This window comes from Somniosus microcephalus, chromosome 9, assembly GCF_052327205.1.
Source record: "Somniosus microcephalus isolate GS21.2 chromosome 9, FLI_Smic_1.0, whole genome shotgun sequence".
NCBI classification, from domain to species: domain Eukaryota; kingdom Metazoa; phylum Chordata; class Chondrichthyes; order Squaliformes; family Somniosidae; genus Somniosus; species Somniosus microcephalus.
Window position 1 is genome coordinate 9,973,830 of NC_140995.1, and position 16,661 is coordinate 9,990,490.

Consider the following 16,661-nt stretch of genomic DNA (forward strand, 5'->3'; position numbering starts at 1 on the left):
TCAAGGACACCCTCAAAGCCTCCTTGAAAAATTGCAACATCCCCAGCGACACCTGGGAATCCCTGGCCCAAGACCGGCACAAAGTGGAGGAGAAGCATCCAGGAAGGCGCCGAACACCTCAAGTCTCTTCGCCAGGAGCAAGCGGAAGCCAAGCGCAGGCAGCGCAAGGAGCACACGTCAACCCAAGCACCCCACCCACCGTCTGCCCCACCTGTGACAGAGACTGTAGGTCCGGCATTGGACTCATCAGTCACCTGCAAACACCTTTTTAATGTGAAAGCAAGTCATCCTCGGTTCCGAGGGACTGCCTAAGAAGAAGAAGATGAGCACACTCTCAGCCTCTCTCAGTCTCTGTCTGTCTTAGGCAGGCCCTCGCAACCGAGGATGACTTGCTTCCACATTAAAAATTAGTTCTCAGGTGACTGATGAGTCCCAATGCGGGAATTACAGTCACGGTCACAGGTGGGGCAGATGGTGGTTGAAGGGGCGGGTGGGTGGGGTGCTTGGGTTGACGTGCGCTCCTTGCGCTGCCTGCGCTTGGCTTCCGGCGAAGAGACTCGAGGTGTTCGGCGCCTTCCCGGATGCTTCTCCTCCACTTTGTGCAGTCTTGGGCCAGGGATTCCCAGGTGTCGGTGGGGATGTTGCACTTTTTCAAGGAGGTTTTGAGGGTGTCCTTGAAGCGTTTCCTCTGCCCACCTGGGGCTCTCTTGCCGTGCCAGAGCTCCAAGTAGAGCGCTTGTTTTGGGAGTCTCGTATCGGGCATGCGGACAATGTGACCCGTCCATCGGAGCTGATTGAGCGTGGTCAAAGCTTCGATGCTGGGGATGTTGGCCTGAGCGAGAACACTGACGTTGGTGCGCCTATCCTGCCAATGGATTTGCAGGATCTTGCGGAGGCAGCATTGGTGGTACCTCTCCAGTGCTTTGAGGTGCCTGCTGTACATGGTCCATGTCTCTGAGGCATACAGGAGGGCGGGTATTACTACTACTCTGCAGACCATGAGCTTAGTGCCGGGTTTGAGGTCCTGGTCTTCAAACACTCTCTTCCTCGGGCGACCGAAGGCTGCACTGGCACACTGAAGGCCTTGTTGGACTTCGTCGTCGACGTCTGCCCTTGTTGACAGTAGGCTCCCGAGGTATGGAAAGTGGTCCACGTTGTCCAAGGCCTTGTCGTGGATTTTGATAATCGGGGGGCAGTACTGTGTGGTGGGGGCAGGTTGGTAGAGGACCTTTGTCTTACTCTCTGAGTCTAGAAGTTTGTGGGTTCACAGTCCCCACTCCATGGGACTTGAGCTCATAAAGCTGGGCTGACACTCTCCCAGTGCAGTGCTGTGGAAGGCAGGAGAGATTAAATGACAAAAGGAATGATGTTGCATTTATCTATATTTAAAAAAAAACCAGATCAGTGCTGAGGGAGCGCCGCGCTGTCGCAGGTGCCGTCTTTCGGATGAGTTAAACCGAGGCCCCGTCTGCTCTCTCAGGTGTAAAGTTGAAGTTAGATTACTTTGTGCAAGATTACTTGGAGAACATTTTTCGCCCAGAGGGTGGTGGGGTCTGGAACTCACTGGATAGGCTGGGGTTGTTTTCTTTGGAACAGAGGAGGCTGAAGGGGGGACCTAATTGAGGTGTATAAAATTATGAGGGGTCTAGATAGAGTGGATAGGAAGGACCCGTTTCCCTTAGAAGGGTCAATAACCAGGGGGCATAAATTCAAAGTAATTGGTCGGAGGTTCAGGGAGGATTTGAGGAGAATTTTTTTCATCCAGAGGGTGGTGGGGGTCTGGAACTCGCTGCCTGAAAGGGTGGTAGAGGCAGAGACCCTCATCAGATTTAAAAAGTACTTGGATATGCACTTGCAGCTGTGGCTCAGTGGGTAGCACACTTGTCTCTGAGTCAGAAGATTGTGGGTTCACAGTCCCCACTCCAGGGACTTGAGCACAAAAAGCTAGGCTGACGCTCCAGTGCAGTGCTGAGGGAGTGCTGCACTGTCGGAGGTGCCATCTTTCGGATGAGACGTTAAACCGAGGCCCTGCCTGCTCTCTCAGGTGGACGTAAAAGATCACATGGCACTATTTTGAAGAAGAGCAGGGGAGTTATCCCCGGTGTCCTGGGGCCAATATTTATCCCTCAATCAACATAACAAAAACAGATTATCTGGTCATTATCACATTGCTGTCTGTGGGAGCTTGCTGTGCGCAAATTGGCTGCCGCGTTTCCCACATTATGACAGCGACTCCACTTCACAAGTACTTAGTTGGCTGTAAAGCGCTTCGAGACGTCCGGTGGTCGTGAAAGGCGCTATAGAAATGCACGCTCGAGGCCTTCCGCAACCGGTGGGCACTGGAGGGACCGGATTGCATCATCAGCACCCCCCCCCCACTCCCCGAAAACAAAATTTGAATTTAATTTGTTAAGCTTCATTTAATGTTTTTGTTAAGTTACAGTTTGTTTGTTATTGATTCCACTAAAAGAGCTACAACAGTGACTCCATTTCAAAAGTACTTCATTGGCTGGAAAACGCTTTGCGACATCCAGTGGTCGTGAAAGGCGCTATAGAAATGTAAGTCTTGCTTTCTTTTTTTTCTCTCTCTCCTCGATGCTGCTGAGTGTTTCCAGCATTTGCTGTTGTTTAATTTTTTTGGTCTTTTTATAATACTCCTGTGCAGCGCCGTGGGACATTTTACGACGTTAAAGGCGCTATATAAATACAGGTGGTTGTTGTTATTGCCAGAGTGGGTCACGTGTTTTCTTTGGCTCGGTCTCGCGCGCGCGCGCGCGCACACACACCCATTGATTGATTGATTGATGGGGCGGGGGCGGGACTTCCGGCATGTGAAATTGTATCAGAGTGAGGGAGGATTGTATCTGTGTGTGATGAGCAAATGGGTTTAGTTTTCAGTTACCGTGCAGCGGGGGGAGGGTTTGGAATCATTTCCAGAAAACCATTGTAGTCAAAACAATCAAAGCAGTGTTGTCGAGAATCATTGCGAGATGAAGTGACCAGATCCTTCCACCTCTTCCTTCAATGCTGAGATGTCGGCAAAAAAAATATCGGGTGTTGTTTTTTTTTTTAGCTGCTAAAATCTCAGACACATTCTCGTGAGTGCTAATTTTGTGTTTCCGTTCAGAAGTTCCAGTGGCTTAGTCACGGGTGACCTGTAGGTAAGTTATTCGAGACTGTTCACGCCCTCGCCACTCTTTGTTTTCGCCACTCATTCTTGGTGGTGTTACAAACGCAGCGATAGGAAGTTACAACACCTGATGGTTGTATTTTAGCCCGCAAGTCCTTATAAAGGTTGTAGTCTTGAGAATCCCAGAGGCCCAGGTGCCGCTGAGTTCCTGTATTTGCCTGGCCGAAAGAGTTGCCCAATTTTGCTCGGCGTTGAAATTGATGGGAAACGATGCCAGTGTGTGCACAAACATCTACCGACTGTGCGTTTGCATAGTGTTGAATCAGAGGTTGTGGCATTGAGTTTGAGCACGTAATCTGACATTTAAGTGCAGTGCTGAAGGAGTGCTGCATTGTCAGAGGTGCCATCTACATGAGATGTTAAACTGTGTTCTGGCAATTCAAGTTTTTTGAGACAGAAACTGTTTCTGTGACCATAGGACACAGATTTAAGGTTAATTGGAAAAACAGCCACAGGCGAGATGAGACTTTCTTTACACAGCGAGGTGTCATGATCTGGAATTTACTGCCTGAAAGGGTGGTGGAAGCAGATTCAATAGTAACTTTCAAAAAGGGATAAATACTGAGAAGAAAAAAAATGCACAGCAATGGGGAAAGAGCAGGGGAGTGGAACTAATTGGATAGCTCTTTCAAAATGCTGGCACTAGCACTGTTTGAAGAAAAGGAGGGAGTTCTTCCATTGCCCACATCAATACATTTTTTGAAAACAGAGATCTAACTTGCTGGTAAATATAAACAACAATTTGCATTTATATAGTGCCTATAATGTGGTGAAACGTCCAAAGGAGTTTCACAGGAACATTATCCAACAAAATTTGACACTGAGCCACACAATGCGATATTAAGACAGCTGACCAAAACGGACAAGGAGGAAGATTTTAAGGAGCGGCTTAAAGAAGGAGAGGTTTAGGAAGGGATTCCAGAGCTTGGGGCCAAGGCAGCTGAAGGCACGGCCGCCAATGGTGGAGCGATTAAAATTGGGGGTGCACAAGAGGCCAGAATTGGAGTTGCACAGAGATCTTGAAGTCTTGTAGGGCTGAAGGAGGTTTCATAGATTCATAGAAGATAGGAGCAGGAGTAGGCCATTCGGCCCCTCGAGCCTGCTCCGGCATTCAATGCGATCATGGCTGATCATCCAAATTCAGTACCCTGTCCCTGCCCTCTCCCCATATCCCTTGATCCCTTTAGCCTCAAGAAATATATCCAACTCTTTCTTGAATATATTTAATGAACTGACCTCCACCGCCCTCTGTGGCAGAGAATTCCACAAGTTCACCACTCTCTGGGTGAAGAAATTCCTCCTCATCTCAGTCCTAAATGGCTTACCCCTTATCCTTAGACTATGACCCCTGGTTCTGGACTACCCGGCCATCAGGAACATCCTTCCTGCATCTAGTCTGTCCAGACCTGCCAGAATTTTATAGGTTTCGATGCGATCCCCTCAATCTTCTAAACTCCAGTGAGTATAAGCCCAATCGACACAATCTCTCTTCATACGTCATTCCTGCCATCCCAGGTATCAGCCTGGTGAATCTTCGCTGCACTCCCTCCATGGCAAGAACGTCCTTCCTCAAGTAAGGTGACCAAAACTGCACACAATACTCAAGGTGTGGTCTCACCAAGGCCCTGTACAACTGTAGCAAGACATCCTTGTTCCTGTACTCGAACCCTCTTGCTACGAAGGCCAACATACCATTTGCCTTCTTAACCGCCTGCTGCACCTGCATGCTTACCTTCGACTGGTGCACAATAACACCCAGGTCTCTTTGCACTTCCCCTTCTCTCAATCTATTGCCATTCAAATAATAATCTGCCTTCCTGTTTTTGCCACCTCACATTTATCCACATTATAGTGCATTTGCCATGTTTCTGCCCAATCACCCAACCTGTCCAAATCGTACTGGAGTTTCATGACATCCTCCTCACAGCTTACCCTCCCGCCCAGCTTTGTGTCGTCTGCAAATTTGGAGATATTACATCCAATTCCCTCATCCAGATCATTAATATATATTGTGAACAGCTGGGGTCCTAGGACCGATCCTTGCGGTACCCCACTAGTCACTGCCTGCCGCTCGGAAAGCGACCCGTTTATTCCAACTCTTTGCTTTCTGTCCGCCAACCAGTTCTCTATCCAAGTCAATACCTTGCCCCCAATCCCATGTGCCTTAATTTTGCACGCTAATCTCTTATGGTTACAGAGATAGGGTGAGGCGAGGCAATGGAGGGATTTGAAAACGAGGATGAGAATTTTAGAATCAAGGTGTTGCCAAACCGGGAGCCAATGTAGGTCAGCGAGCGCAGGGGTGATGGGTATACGGGACTTGGTGTGAGATATGATACGGGCAGCAGAGTTCTGGATGACCTCAAGTTTACATAGAGTAGAAGATGGGAGGCCGGCCAGGAGTGCGTTTAGAATAGTCAAGTCTAGGGGTAACAAAGGCATGGATTAGGGTCTCAGTAGCAGATGAGCTGAGGTGGGGTGGAGTCTGTCATATTACAGAGGTGGAAGAGGCGGTCATGCTGATGGAGCGAATATGTGGTCGGAAGCTCATCTTGGTGTCAAATACGATACCAAGGTTGCGAATGGTCTGGTTCATACTCAGATGGTTGCCAGGGAGAGGGATGGAGTTGGTGCCTAGGCTAGGGAACGGAATTTGTGGCGGGGACCGAAGACAATGGCTTTGGTCTTCCCAAAATTTAGTTGGAGAAATTTTTTTCTCATGTCAGACATGCAGTGTGACAAATCAGAGACAGTGGAGGGATCGACAGAGGTGGTGGTGAGATAGAGCTGGTTGTGTCAACAGCGACATGTGGAACCTAACGTATTTTCAGATGTCGCTGAGGAGCAGCATGTAGATGAGAAATAGGGGGCCAAGGGTAGATACTTGGGGAACTCCAGAGGTAATAATGCGGGAGTGGGAAGAGAAGCTATTGCAGGTGATTCTCTGGCTGCGACTTGATAAGAATGGAACCAGGTAAGCGCAGTCCCACCCAGCTGGACGACGAAGGAGAGGCATTGGAGGAGGATGGTGTCAACTGTGTCAAAAGCTGCAGACAGGTCAAGAAGGATGAGGAGGGATAGTTTACCACACTCAGTCATATAGGATGTAATTTGTGACTTTGTTAAGGGCCGTTTCAGTACTGTGGCAAGGGCAGAAACCCAATTGGAGGCATTCGAACATGGAGGCCGCAATTTCGCCAACTAAGGTGGATCCGGGGCAGCCGGGGTCGGTGTCGTGGTCCCAGCCCGCTGCCTACTGCAGCCCGCACGCTCCAAGTGACTTTACGTTGATTGGGCTTGTTAAGCCGGCCCTGCAAGGTTCCCGGACAGTTAAAGGGAAGTGGGTTTGATGAAATGTCATCGGCTGGTTTCCTTAAGGGGGCCATGTTCAAATTGATTTTAACAGTTCTGTTGTCCGTGTTCTACAGCATTGAGGTGCTGCAAACAATGACGAGCACTGCACAAAGGTGCACGGCTGCACCCAGACTCTCCCATGACTTCTTCCATATGCTTATGGAAGGAGTCTCCGCACGCAGGGAGGTTCTCTTCCCTTCCCATGGGCGGAAGAGACCTCCCAAGGAGTTCAACGCAGCCTGGTTGCACATTGCACAGGAGGGCACAAGCAGGGATATCGTCAGGAGGACCAGGCTGCAGTGGCGCAAGCCTTTCAATGATCCCAGTAGATCATGAAATGTTACTGCCAAGCCACACTCAGCCTGATCCTGTTGTGCCACTCATCACATCAACATCACTCTGCCTTCTCTACCCTACTCCTGCACATCTTTACTCACACCAACTTACCTTGCACCTCCAGCCATCCCTCTCTATCTACATTATCACTTCCCTATCTCACTAGCCACCCCTCACACTCGCCCTCATCCTACTGCAAGCATACCAACTACCAACACACAAGGGTAGGCATTTGGGTGGTTTAGCTAATGTTCATGTGAAGTTTCTGGTAATGTGCTGTTAAACGTTGAAACCTTTATTTTCAGCACTTTGTGTTCTTGGACAGATTTGTGTACACCTTTGGATGTGGCTTAGTGAGTTACAGTGAATGGTGAGACATAAGGGTACCCCCCCACAATGGTGATGAGTGTGAAAGGAATGGCTTGGGCATTGTAGGGATGCTTTATGGTGTTGGTGCGGGGTGGTGCCAACCTGGCACATCATTTGGCCTCCAGGGTGTACAGCGTCAAGTGAAGTAAATCTGGCCATGGTGAGGCCATCCCGGGCAGCAACGTGTTCGGGTGCGGATGCTGCACGGGACACAGGGCATCAGTTGATTGCGGAGAAGGCTGGTGGTGGTGTTGCTGCTGGTGTGTCCAGAGATGCTGGTGTTGTGGCTGATCTTGGTGGGATTCTGAGGACCAAGGTGAGATATTTTCAAGGGCACCGATGCTGATGGAATAGATGGCAGAAGCGATCTGTCAGTGGTGAAAGAGATTGTTCCAATGAGGTGGCACTGGATAGAGAGTTGGCTCCAAACACTTGCAAGCTGCAGAAAGCTCAATATGTCTTCCAAATGCAGTAACCAACAGTTTCTGAGCTTTGAAAGTGAACAGCTGTAACATGGGATCTTTCATACAACTTTGGCAGTTGTCAGGTCATGAGATAATTAGTCAGGTCATGAGATAATTCAATGCTGAATCCACTCATGACATGCTGAGCTGATGTGTTCCCCGATCAGCGGGTAGCCCATGGGGGAACATGTAAAATTGAAATGTAGGCTTAAAATAACAGTTAATTGGATGTTAACAACCCATTTAATGATGTAAATTGCCTCCCCCGCCACTTGGTGTCGGGTCTGTTCAGTGCCGACAGACCCCACACCTGGGAGACTCGTGTGGAGGCGGGTTGACAGGTATTTTGACAGCGGACCCGCCTCTGAGCGCCGGCAAAATTCAGCCCGGAGTTGAGGGAGAGATGGGCACAGATTTGGGAAGCGACAATTCGTTCAAATACTTTGGAGAGGAAAGGGAGGTTTAAGATGAGGCGGTAGTTTGCAAGGACAGAGAGGTCAAGGGTGGGTTTTTTGATGAGAGGGGTGATGTTGGCAGATTTGAACAGGAGGACAACAGACCCTAAGGAGAGGGAACAGTTAACAATGTCATAATATAAAAATAAATATTAGATAAATACTCCCCAGTGAGCAATCTCGGCCAGGTTGGGAAAGAGGAAGTGGGCTGGGGTTCCTGCTATGGATTGCTTCCATGCTGGAAGTGAGTGAGAGAAGGGGCCGGATCTTGCTTGAGTGCAGCATCTCGCGGCACACACCATTGGTTTCCTGCATCCTTCAGCTCGAAATTCTGGTGCAGCGTAACTTACTGGAAGGGCGAGCTTATAACGGCGTGGTGAGGGCAACGAGGCATCTGAGACCTTGGTGAATGGCAAGACAAATGGTGTACCTCCTTAACCAATGAGATTTAAGGATTGCTAAAGAAACAGGAATGACGGAGAGGGAGGGTGAATTAGAATCAAATTTGTTATAGAAAGAGAAATAGAGAGGGAAAGAAATATTTAACTGAGAGAGAGAAAAGAGAGACAAAGAAAAAAATTAAAATTTTAAATTTGACATTTTTAAAAAGCTCATCAACAATTTACTACATGAAGGAATGAGATTGAACAGTATAAATTATTCCTTTTCTGAGCCAGAGAGGTTGATTGGCATTGCATTAGCAATTATCACGTTGCTAAAAGCTGTTAAGTTCCAGCATAACTTTCTACGGCAAGTTTAATGGGTAATTAATATGTAAATCCAACATGTTCTTAAAAATAACGGAGGCTAAGGGCGAGATTCTGTTTGTGAAAAGCAAACGACAAACAGCATAAATTGACCAGCATGTTCTGGAGATTCGCAACTCACAGCATATCTCTTAATCCCCTGAATTTTGCTGGCCAATTTGCATATTAATAACATGTGATTAACACGCTTACTTTTCCAGCAAGATCCAGCCCACTATGTCAAATAAGGACTGGATTGAGTTCTGTTTGATCTCCCTGTAGTCAAATACTCTGCAGATATTCAGACCGAGGCTGTCTGCCCCAGCCCTACTAATTTTCGATAGATCTGGGACAGGTGGGGGCAGAAAGCCACTTGGAATGCGCTACACCACATCCCTGTTGTTTTTCAGGGAAAGGTCCCATTAGCTTATAGTATGCCTGCTCACATGGGTAGGTGTATGTAAATCTGATGCCGAAGAGGGAAACACAGTCTCTGCCATGTTTCCCGCGTTTGCCCAGTTCAAATGCTGGATACAGTTGATATACCTATCAATTCATCCAATGAAAAGCAACGAGTTAAGAAAGTAACTATAGGTTTTTATTGGCTAAATAACAGAGCCCACCCTCGTGGGTGATCGGATACAACAAGGAGGAATGCCAGCCAGTCGACTACCTTTATACCTGGGCAGGTAGGTGGAGTCATGGACGGAGTCAGCAGTGGTCAGCCCAGGTATAGCAGCGTGACAAGAGGCGACCTCGTATAGTGATACAACAGTGAACAGTGATAACCATAGAGTAACGATATAACAGTGATAACTATAGTGTAACGATAGTGAACGATAAAAGTGGTTTACCACAACAGTCATCTATTATGCCTCACTGTACAGTGTGTGAAGGTCAGTGGAAAAGGGCCTTGGAGCTTCAGGAGAAGAGGGGCCTGTGCAAGCATTCTTAGAACACAACCATGCACAGGGCCCATCGGAGATGCCCCCGATCAGAAAACCCATGTCTCACTGTTGAGACAAACATAGGAATAATGGTCACTTGGTGGGTGACGTGTACCTATGGAGAGGATAGAAAATTGGTGAGGAGGGAAAAAAATGAAAATAATTTCATTCAAAGTATATAAAGTTGCCTGTTAAAATAATACAAGTCACTGTAAGTGGAAATACGCTCCTGCAACTGAGACAAGGGAAGGTAGTTTCACATTTTTTGTGATTATTCTCACTCATTGTTGCTTCACCATCTCTTCATTTAAACTCAGCGGTGGTCATTGCTCGGTTAGGCTAGTGGATTATAAAAACACTGTTACAGCGTGCATTCATGGAATCATAGAAATTTACGGCACAGAAGGAGGCCTTTCAGGCCATCGTGTCTGTGCCAGCTGAAAAAGAGAAATTCAGCCTAATCCTGCTTTCCAGCTCTTGGTCCATAGCCCTGTAGGTTATGGCACTTCCAAGTGCATATCTGAGTACTTTTTAAATGCGATGAGGGTTTTTGCCTCTACCACTCTTTCAGGCAGTGAGTTCCAGACCCCACCACCCTCTGGGTGATAAAGGCTCTCCTCGACTCCCCGCTAATCCTTCTACCAATTACTTTAAATCTATGTCCCCTGGTTATTGACCTAACTGTTAAAGGATATAGGTCCTTCCTATCCACTCTAGCTAGGCCCTTCATAATTTTATACACCTCAATTAAGTCTCCCCTCAGCCTCCTCTGTTCCAAAGAATTATTCAACCCTGACCAGTTACATCCCACAGTTAACAATTCATAGCCACAACAGTACAGGAACTGTTGTGTTCCATATTGTAGAATATTTGATCATCTATGTCTATACTTATCCATACGAGTTTGTCCTGAATAGAGATTAACCAAGTTTTATTTTAAAGGGATTAATCAATACAGTATTAACCAATTTGCTGATGGTCTGTTCCACTTTTCTTTTTTCAATGAGTAATAGAAAAGAAATTCAGTTAATTGCAAGTCTCACTGGAAACTAGTTTTATATTTGTCTCCTCAACTTCTACAATCATATTGAAAAGATATTGTTTGTATTAGCCTCACTGTAAGAGGAAGCACTTGATCATGTGCCCCAGTGGGATTGACCTTCCACAAGTTACTGGTGTAAACTAAAATATTCATGTTTTTTGTATGCACGTTTTATGCTTCCTGTACCAATTTGCATTCATTTACATCTACATTAAAATCCATTTATCAAGGTTCCTTTGATTGTCATCAATCTCCCTTACTTTATTCACCTGACCACATTGCTTGATGTTGTTAGCAAGTTTCCTAGTACTTGAAGTACCCACCTCCATATGCTGACAAATAGTATAAACATAAGAGAATCCAAAGCAAACTCCTATAGAACTACAGTAATCATTGTTTTGCAGGCACATCTTTTTCTATTTATCATCTCTTCTTTAGATTGTCAAGCCAGTTTTCAACCGAGGAAGCTAATTTTTCATTTATTTAACTGCATTAATTTTCTTAAGTCCTACATGCAGAGCTTTACCAATTGCCTTTTAAAATTTCAAGTGAATCCACTGGTAGCTCTAATCCTTTAATGAAAGGATGACCTATTACCTCTGAAACGAAGCTGACAAACCCCAAAATGGTGGTCTTGCTTTTGCATTCACATACATAGATATCTATAGTTTTTCAGAATTTTTTTTTCCTGCTACAAATTTTTTTTGGCTAACTAGGCTAGAATTTCCTGATTCACCCCTCACTCCCTTTTTGAATATTGGTATAATGTTCACTAACCAGTCTTCAGGTACAACACTGGTATTTATCTCCGCTTACTTCCTTGAAGGTTCCAGGGTGTATCTCACCTCATCCAGTTACCTCGCAGATATTTAAAAAGAAAAAGAAAGACTTGCATTTATATAGCGCCTTTCACGACCACCGGACGTCTCACTTTACAGCCAATGAAGTACTTTTTGGAGTGTAGTCACTGTTGTAATGTGGAAAACACGGCAGCCAATTTGCACACAGCAAGCTCCCACAAAAACAGCAATGTGATAACGACCAGATAATCTGTTTTTGATATGTTGACCTCTGATAGTGCAGCACTCCCTCAGCACTGCACTGGGGGTGTCAGCCTAGCTTTTTGTGCTCAAGTCCCATGGAGTGAGACTATGAAACCACAACCTTCTGACTCAGAGGCGAGTGTGCTACCCACTGAGCCACAGCTGATAATTTTTCTTACGAGTCTTCACACATTTTAGCTAGATGCTTGGTGGAGAGAGCCTCTGCCTTTTTAGTACCATCACCCTAACCAGAGAAGCCTGGATCCTGGGGTTCTTTTATTCCTTTAATGAACTGTATCACTGTGTCTTATTGTGAGTACATTTTCTCAATAATGAACTTAATAAAAATTCTGAGTTGTGGGTAATAACATCACTCCTGGCAGCAGAGGCATCAGTGTAAGAATGAAGTTGCCAGACACTGAAAAGTTTGGCAGGAACATGCAGCGACAAATCAGTAAATCAGTTCATTGTGCAGCTTTGTAGCTTTTTTTTTAAAAAGACTGGCTGAAGGCTGTTACGTGATGTAGAGAAATTTGTTCATATATAGCAGAAGAAGAATAGGGGTTCTCAAACAAGGATTTCCAATGCTTAGCACAATAGTATTTTTTTCTTATTTTAGAAAGATTTAGCTATTTCAGTATTTTGTGAGGTATCAATGTAGACTTGGGGAGGTACAGTAAAATTGGAACTCCTAAAACAACCAAAGATTGCTGCATTGAAACTACCGAAAAATAAGCAGAAACAGTGTATTGTTACTGACACCAGTCTTTATAGGGATAGTAACAGGGTACTGAACTTTCCTGCATTCTGTAATTAGAAAAATAACCTTATAAGAATTTTTTATCATGAGGCCCAGTATCAGTTTAATTATTAGCATCTTTACTATTCACAAACTTAATTCAAAGCAACTGAAGAACAGTACTGGAAAAAGAATGGCACCTATTCCTAATATGTAACTCAAATCAACTTAACTAAAGGGTAGTGTGATTTTACAACATGTTAGAAAATCAAGACACTGCAACCTGGAGTCATAGTACAACAACAACGGACACTTATATATTGCCTCCTTTAATATCGAGCAATGGCCCGAGGCACTTCACACAGGAAGAGGTTGAGGTAGCAGACATTAAGCAAGAATTGGGAAGGTGGCCAAAGCAATAAATGTAAGGTTTTTGACAGTGGAAAGAGATGTTTCAAGGTAGAAAGGTTTGGGAAGAAAATTCTAAAGGGAGTAATGTTGGCTGACTGCGGTCACATTGGTGGAATGGAAGGAGTGCGAACACACATTAGATCAGAGCTAAAAGAATGAAGGGTGAATGCTGGATTGTCAGACTCATGGAGGTTACAGACATAGGTTAGCCATGGAGGCATTTGAAAATAATGACAAAGAATTTTAAATCAATGTTTTCAGGGGCAGGGAGTCATTAACATTGCTGATTAAGATAGCGCGAGATTCAGCAAATTGTAGACCGGATGTTTGAAATACAGTGACCACCACCATTTAGGAGTGATAGCAGGTGAGTCAGCCGCCGCCTTTTTCATAGCTTTTCAGAGTGGATGAAAGCTGGGAATCTTCCCACACTCAGATTTGCTAATTAGGACACAGTGAGACTTAGTGAATCGTAGACTGGGTATTTGCATGCGGCATCATCGCTTATGAGTGTTAGCAGGTGAGTCACCTCACTTCATCTGAACTTTAACTTACAGTTCTTACTTTGTAAGGGTGTAGGGCAGAAAGAGACTTTCTATACACATTAAGTAAAAATAATACATTCGAGTGAATAAATAGAAATAATTCAATAAACAATAACATAAAAAATCAAAAGGGCATCGACCTGAAATGTTAACTGTTTCTCTCGCCACAGATGCTGCCTGACCCGCTGAGTATTTCCAACATTTTCTATTTTTATTATGTCAAAAATCTGTTGGGTTAAATATATAAATCGGTATAGAAGGATCAGAGCCTGGAGTGATGTGTGCGACATGCATGAAGTGGACCTGCAGTGTAAATACATATATATGATGAAGTGCACAAAGGTTGCACTCCTCGAGCAGAATGTCACGCAGTTTGAGAGTCAACCAGGCATGCTCCGCAACCTTCGGGAGGAAGAACATTTTCTAGAGCAGATGTTCCAGTGGTACTGGTCACCCAACATGTTGCCAGGAGTACAGAAGCTGGTAAGGGAGACTGGATGACAATCCGAAGACAGGGCAGGGATTAGCAGGTGAGGGTAGACGGAATCATCTATGGAGCTGGATTTGCCTAATAAGTATACCTGTGTTTGTACCAATGTTGTGGACAAAAGGGGTGACATCAAGGAGGGTAACCATGAGCGACTACAAGGCAGTGAGGAGCAAGTGGTTACCCACGGGGGAAACAGACAGGGGTTTCTTTTGTAGACATGATCCAGAGTTCCAACAAATGGTACGTTGCTTTCTAGGTACCGGAGTTCAGGACTTCACGGAGCGAATACAAAAATGGAATGAGAGACTGAGCAGCGGAGGTGGTGGCTCATGTGGGAAGCAATGACATAGAAAGGAGTAGGTTCGAGGTTCTGCAAAGGGATTTCAAGGAGCTAAATTCTACATTACAGAGCAGAACCTCCAGGATAGTAATACCTGGATTACTCCCAGTGCCAAGTACAGAGCCAGACGGTGAGGAAGATTAAGATTGCCAATGCATGGCTGGAAGAAGGCGTAGAAGAGGGTTTCAGATTCCTTAGACAGTGGGACCACATAGGGCCTGGGAAGACTGTACAGACAGAATGGCCGGAGAAGCACTCGTACGCTTGCAGAAAGGGTAAATAGAGCAGTGGGATTGATTTAAACTAATTAGGGGGTGGGGTGGGAGGTGAAAATCCACATTCTAAGTCAAAAAGTGTGAGAAAAAGACCAGCAGGATATATGGGCAGGTTACCCAGATAAGAGTTATATACACAAATGCACGTAGTATAAGAAATAAAGCAAGTGAGAAGTACAGATTCAGCTTAAAGGGTATGATATAGTAGCCATTACAGAGACTTGGCTACAATCTGAGCATGATTGGAAGCTAAATATTCCAGGCTATAGGACCTTTTGGAAAGGACAGAGAAATTGGAAAAGGAGGAGGAGGAGTAATAATACTTATAAAAGACACAATTACCGCAGTAGAAAGAAGAGATTTAATTGAGGATGATCGGGCTCTTTAAAGGCAGATGCAGGCAAAACCCTAATGGGAGAGTGTTAAATGAGTAATCAAAACAGAAAATGCTGGAAATACTCAGCAGGTCAAGCAGCATCTGTGGAGACAGAAACAGTTAACATTTCAGGTCAATGACCTTTCGTCGATGGATCCTAAGCTCGCTCTGAAAAGCGACCCGAAATGTTAACTCTGTTTTATTTCAGATTTCCAGCATCCGCAGGATTTTACTTTTGTGAAATGAGCACTTTGGCCCCGAAATTCCCGACCTTACCTCCACGTGTTAGCACTGCAATCCTGGTAAAAAATGGTGGCCGCCGCTCTCAACGTCCTTCTCTGGTGCGGGACTTGGCGTCTGCCATTTTGATGAGGGCCTTAGCGCTGCTGGCCCTGGAGATGCAAATATGGAGAGCGTGATGTAACGCCGACTTAACGCCACGCTCTGCGAACTTGGACCTTGGCGCTGAGTTTAGTGCTGGATCCTAAGCGAGTGTGCAGCAGACTGACAAAGATGCTGTCAGCACTTCTTAAAGGGACACACACATCTTTCAGGTAAGTTTGCATTTAAGCTTTTGGACCTGATTTTTTATATTTTATTGAAGTAGTGGCTTGGTGCAATAGATGTTAAAAGTTTTCTTAAGTGTGCAGGGAGTGCTGCGGACGCTTGCAAGGCCTCGGATGGCAAAGGAAGGCCTCTGAGAAAATAGAAAATGCTGGAAATACTCAGCAGATCAGGCAGCATCCGTGGAGCGAGAAACGGAGTTCTCGTCTCGGGTCGAGACACTGCCTCACCTGCTGAGTATTTCCAGCATTTTCTGCTTTTATTGCAGATTTCCAGCATCCACTCGCAGAGGGAAGAGGGAGGCAGATGGAAGAGGGGGAAGCAGAAGGAAGTATGCAACCCAGACAGCCCCTTTCTGGCCGGGATATCCAGGATGGAACCATCCGCCTGCGGTACCAGTGACCGCAACACCAATTCCCCTTTCAACATTTGTCCCACACATTACCTTCCCTCTGTTACTGACCATCACAGCGTCCACTTGGCCACAATGTTGAAATAAAAGCCACCACAAAGCAAACTTTCCAATCCAACTTTATAAATCTATCCATCCAATATGACATCAAAAAATCAACTAATCACCCTTGTGCATTCCCTTAGTGATTGTCTTATGTCTGCCTTTGCCTATCCTAGTGATGTCACACAGTGCTACCCCAGTGGCTGCAGCATGGCTGGTGGAAGGCTGCTGACTTTCAGTGGGGGACACTGCAAATGGCCTTGCTAGTCAACCTTTAAGAGCTGATGGCTGGGAGTATGAAATCGAGTGACGGTGTTTCTGTTTCTTCACTCTCCTCTCCCTCTTCTTGGTCAACCATTGGCTGGGCAGGCTGCATTTCTTGGGTGTGTGAAATGAGGAAGGCACAAGGGTGTAGTTGTATTGAGGGGAGGGCGGGAAAGCAAGAGGTGCATGCGAGAAGGAGGATAACGTATGAGGATGCCAGCATCTTGTATCCTTTCAGCCCTACTGCTGGACAAGGG